Genomic DNA, 6,000 nt, shown 5'->3' with positions numbered 1-6,000 from the left:
TTTTCCTGCTGGTGAGCACTAACATATACCCATTAACTTGAATGCTAGTGAGCACTAACATACGCCCATTAACTTGAATGCTCATCTTTCACTGGCCAAGACCAAACTTTGACAGGTACCCCCAGAGCACTTTCATAGGCCCGTGAGTCAATTCTGAACCAAGTCATGGGGGCAGCTGAGCCAGCTCCCCTCAGTCCAGGCCTTGATAGCTGGGTACAGTTGTGGCCCTGGGTCTGAATGCTGCAACCACAGTGCCTAAGGTCTGGGTTGTGGAAGCTGGAGAGCCACTGCTAGGCCTGAAGGCTGGAAACCTCGCTGTTGCCCTTGTAAGGACATTTCCACCTTAGCCCCTAGGGCAGAGCATTTAGTGAGTCAAAACCTTAACTCCACATCCAACAAACTCTGTTTCAGAACGGTGCGTTAGATGCTTCAGTATCAGCTGACATCCTGGATGCGTAACCACCCCTTTCTGCTGATACTTGGGCCTTGTGTCCAGGTCTGGATGACTGTCCTCACCATTGAATTCTTGCTTGAGGCCCCGGGCTGTCTTCTGGAAAGTGGCTATCCTGGGTTCCTCAGGGTTCTACCCAGCCTCTCTGTAAATGATCAGATGCCAGTAGCTGCTAAAGGGGAAAAGTGTCCCCTCTGCCAATGCATCTGAGCTCTGGTCTTGTCCAATGGGGATGCCTGGTGCCAGGTTGCCTGGAGTCTTGTGCTGGGAGGGACTTCGCCAGGTGGTCTTCCTTTTTCTAGATGGTTCTGGAGATTCACATGGCCCAGCTGAGACCAGAGGTGAAGTGAGCAAGACAGTGCCTTCTTGGATTTCATTATTTCACATGACACTTCACAGGGGAACGACTGTTAAAATGAATACAGTCTGTGCATTTTTTTCTAAGTCACAATGACAGAAGAGATGGAATGACAAGAGATTTGGGAATCCCGTAGCCCCCACTCCTAATTTCAAGAGGGGAGGAGTTCCACTGGGGCAGCTTTGGGAGGAAAGAGAAGCAGTCAGGGTCCTCAGGCCAGGAAAGCAAAGAGTCCAAGGCACCTGCCAGGACTGACCCCGCCCACTGACTCCCATAACGACTTGCAGGATGCGAGCTTGCTCTGAAGGCCTGGCTGTACCAGAGCTTGGAAAGCATCTGAGAAATGTACCCACTCCAGATGCTGATGCCAATGAAGTCTACCTCTCCTGAGGGAGGCTGCACTTCACCAGGAGACAATGTCTCCCCAGTTTCTAAGAATGAATCTCCCAAGGTGGAATTTCTGCTATCAGCTGGAGGGAGGGGGTAATGTATTTTTACATGTAATTCCTCCAGTCATTCCTGATAAAACTTTTTTGTTGTTCCATTTTTGCAGCCTTTTGGAGTCACGTAGAACCTCCCACATCATAACTTGAAGGTAGTCCTGAGCTGCTGCGGGCTCCCTGGCCAGTGCGGGAGGAAAGGGTTCAGGAAAGAGTGGAACCCAGCTGGATCAGATGGGAGAAATCGAAGCAGTGTTGTTCATCTGGGGTAATACCTGAGGTTTGTGACCTCATGCCAAGGAAATCAAGGACATGGACACATGTGGAGTGAGATTAAGAGTGGAGGTTTAATAGGCAAAAGAAAGAGAAGAAAGAATAGCTCTTTCTCCTGCAGAGAGAGAGGAGTGCCCAAGTGGGTCTTCCAGCCCATGGCAAAATGCACCAGATTTTATAGACTGGCTTGAGGAGGCAGTATCTGATTTACATAGGGCCCACAGATTGGTTGGACCAGGTGTGACACTTACATAGCACACAAGGGAGGAAGTTGGCCACCCCACCCTAATCTTCTTATTATGCAAATGGGTTTTCTACTTGGTCAGCACCATGTTGTCTGTTCCTTACTATACATGTGGTTGGCAAGGAAAAGGGAAGATGGAGCCACCATATTGGACTTGTCTAGCCCCCAGATAGCCCTTTCCCATTGGCACAGCTGCCGGCATTCACCCGTGCAAGCTTCCAGCTTGCTTATCTATGTCTGCAGCTCAATTTTACAGGCTGCTTTTTGTTAGAAAAGAAATGACTTGGGAGCTGCTTTTCATTAAAAGGAAAACCTTAGCGAGGACTTCCTTACCCTCACTATGTGCCTAAATAATTTCTTTTTAACTCCTGTGTTATTATGGCCTGGGTGCAGGACTGGAATGGGTCCCTGGAGAGAGACAGTTGGCATTGTCTGTAGGGGCATCACTGATGGGTTCATTAAGAGTTTTTAACATCTAAGGAGGTGCTGAAAGTGGATGAGGCCTGAGCAGTGGGAAATGACCAGGAGGGAAAGCCTGCACCTACAACTCAGAGAGTCTGGGGAAAGGTGAGGACCAGCTGGGCTAAGTAGAATAACCCAAACCCTGTTCTCGCAGGCAGAAGTCACTTGAAAACCAGGGAAGCCGTACGGCAACAAGCAGTAGCAAAGGAAGAGAGTGTTCCGGGGATGGGGGTCTTGGCTGTTACGGCAAGGAAACTGCTGGTGTTTGCAAATCTCAACTTGAAAGAAAAAAATGACTCTTTAGGGTACCCCCGACCCCCTGCCCAAGTTACAGAGTGACCCAGAGCCATGATTTGATGATAGACAGACAGACCTGGATCAGCTTACCAATGCCAGAATGGAAGACAGGGTTAGGTCATAAATGGATATAAGTTTTTTTACCCAGCAATCCTGCCTGCTGGTAAACTGGTAGGGAGGGGAATCTTTTATCATAATGCATTGAGCTTATGCTGGGAAGGGGAAACTTTAGGGCACTTCTCAGAAGGATTTGGAAGTCTAAAGCCTATGCTGATAAAATCATTTCTAGGACTTAGCATTCACTCCAAAATGGCACCAGGAGTGGTCATCTTTATGGCCATATTTGCTGTCTTTCCATACAATGAAGGGAATTCTACTTTATTATGTGCTTTTCTTGAGCCAGTGCTCAAACTGCCTCCACCCTTTCCTGGATCACAGGTGAGGTCAATCTATTTCACAGTTCACACTATTGTGAAAACACTGGGAAACAGAAACAAAAGAAATCATAGATACATTTTTCATTCATTAGTCTGTGACACTGGGTACCTAAATGGAAATTCCAACTCACTCTTCTCTCAGCTCCTCACTGCGGGGCTGAAGGGGGTCTGCTGAACAGGTTCTGCCTCTTTATGGGGCAGGGCCTGGGTCTTTGATGGTCTTACTCCTCCATGGAGACTAAGAATGAAAAGTCAGAAACACAGATCAGGACAATTCAGTAAGTTGTAATGATTTTCTATTTTTGTCTTGAGAAAAGAAAAGTATTGTTAAGGAAAGTGTGTATCCTTTGAACTTTTGTTAAAAAATAGCAATTAGCATTATTAACATGCTAAAAAAATTAGGTTTAAAATACTATCAAATTGCAGTTGTATTAATATCAGTCTCATACTAATGGCCTAAGAGGAGGAGTTCTTCCTGAAACATAAAAAAAAAAAAAAAATGATAAAGAGGGAGAACAGAGAGCAGATAGCCTGTAGATAATAGATGTTCTTGAAAGTGAGCCCAGGACAAATGGATCAGTAAGATTTAATGGGGCTAGAAAAGAACCAGGCATGTATATTGAAAAGGCTCAGTGTGCCAGGCATGATGAATGAAAAGAATACTATATTTGAAACCTATCCTGGCAAAAATTACTAAATATAGAACTATTGGGATAACAGGGGAAATATCACTGGCTTCCGCACACTGATGAAGGGGCAGAATTCTGGCTGGACTTAGATTTCAGAGTTGTAGACTAAAATCCGCAAAGACAGTGGAACAAACTTTCAATCAATTTTGAAGGTGAGAAGTTGTGATGAGATATATATTATGTTATTAATTTATGAAAACAATAGAACACATTCTAAGATATGGTGAGTCAGAAAACATACCATCCATGTAATTCTTTTCAAATTACTTAAAGATATACTTCAGTTGACTGAAAGGTGGAGCAAAAGGGAAGTATGGAGAAGTCGTGACAAGAAAAGATCAGCAGGGAATCTTAAAACAGCGAAAACAGAAACACGTTAATATTGTTCTCATAAATACAGGTTATCATGTAACACACACTTTTAATTTTTGCTTTTGAATTACTTTATATGACATATGACAGGGCAAATAATTTATATAATGTGAAACTAACAAATAATGACATAATATAATTGAATAGAATAAACATAATTTATAGAGTAAAAGCAAAATAATACTAATGCATGTCTGTGTTTCAAGAAAGTGAAAAGAGAGGAATAAGGGAGCTGAGAGGTACCAAAGTGATAAACGCATTGCCTTAAGAATGTGGCACATTACAGATATTTTGACTTTGACATTGAAAAAACAAGTCAAAATACATTGGGAAAACTTGGGGGTAAATATTGGAACTAAAAACCATTATGATGCCTTCCAAAATAGAAGGCAGAAACAAAAAAAAAAAAGATAAAAATAATATTAAAACATTAAAAAGAGAAATATCAAATTATGATAGAAATAAGACCACCTATATTCCTTTTTTTATTATTATTACACTTTAAGTTCTAGGGTACGTGTGCACAATGTGCAAGTTTGTTACATATGTGTACATGTGCCATGTTGCTGTGCTGCACCCATTAACTCGTCATTTACATTAGGTATGTCTCCTAATGCTATTCCTCCTCCCTCACCCCCACAACAGGCCCCAGTGTATGATGTTCCCCTTCCTGTGTCCAAGTGTTCTCATTGTTCAATTCCCACCTATGAGTGAGAACATGCAGTGTTTGGTTTTCTTTTCTTGCGACAGTTTGCTGAGAATGATGGTTTCCAGCTGCATCCATGTCCCTACAAAGGACATGGACTCATCCTTTTTTATGGCTACATAGTATTCCATGGTGTATACTTGCCACATTTTCTTAATACAGTCTATCATTGATGGATATTTGCGTTGGTTCCAAGTCTTTGCTATTGTGAATAGTGCCACAATAAACATACATGTGCATGTGTCTTTATAGCAGTATGATTTATAATTTTTTGGGTATATCCCCAGTAATGGGATGGCTGGGTCAAATGGTATTTCTAGTTCTAGATCCTTGAGAAATCGCCACACTGTTTTCCACAATGGTTGAACTAGTTTACAGTCCCACCAACAGTGTAAAAGTGTTCCTGTTTCTCCACATCCTCTCCAGCACCTGTTGTTTCCTGACTTTTTAATGATTGCCATTCTAACTGGTGTGAGATGGTATCTCATTGTGGTTTTGATTTGTATTTCTCTGATGGCCAGTGATGATGAGCATTTTTTCATGTGTCTGTTGGCTGCATAAATGTCTTCTTTTGAGAAGTGTCTCTTCATATCCTTCACCTAGTTTTTGATGGGGTTGTTTTTTCCTTGTAAATTTGTTTGAGTTCTTTGTAGGTTCTGGATATGAGCCCTTTGTCAGATGAGTAGATTGCAAAAGTTTTCTCCCATTCTGTAGGTTGCCTGTTCACTCTGATGGTAGTTTCTTTTGCTGTGCAGAAGCTCTTTAGTTTAATTAGATCCCATTTGTCTGTTTTGTCTTTTGTTGCCTTTGCTTTTGGTGTTTTAGTCATGAAGTCCTTGCCCATACCTATGTCCTGAATGGTATTGCCTAGGTTTTCTTCTAGGGTTTTTATGGTTTTAGGTCTAACATTTAAGTCTCTAATCCATCTTGAATTAATTTTTGTATAAGGTGTAAGGAAGGGATCCAGTTTCAGCTTTCTACATATGGCTAGCCAGTTTTCCCAGCACATTACAGATATTTTGACTTTGACATTAAAAAAGTAAGTTGAAATGCATTGCGCAAACTTACGGGTAAATATGGGAACTAAAAACCGTTATGATGCCTTCCAAAATAGAAGGCAGAAGCCAAAAAAAAAAAAAAAAAAAAAAGACAAAAATGACATTAAAACATTAAAAAGCGAAATATCAAAATATGATAGAAATGAGACCACCTATATTACTTTTTTCTTTTTTTTTGAAACAGAGTCTTACTCTGTCGCCCAGGTTGGAGTG

Source organism: Rhinopithecus roxellana, chromosome 14, assembly GCF_007565055.1.
Source record: "Rhinopithecus roxellana isolate Shanxi Qingling chromosome 14, ASM756505v1, whole genome shotgun sequence".
NCBI lineage: Eukaryota > Metazoa > Chordata > Mammalia > Primates > Cercopithecidae > Rhinopithecus > Rhinopithecus roxellana.
This window is presented reverse-complemented; position numbering follows the sequence as displayed.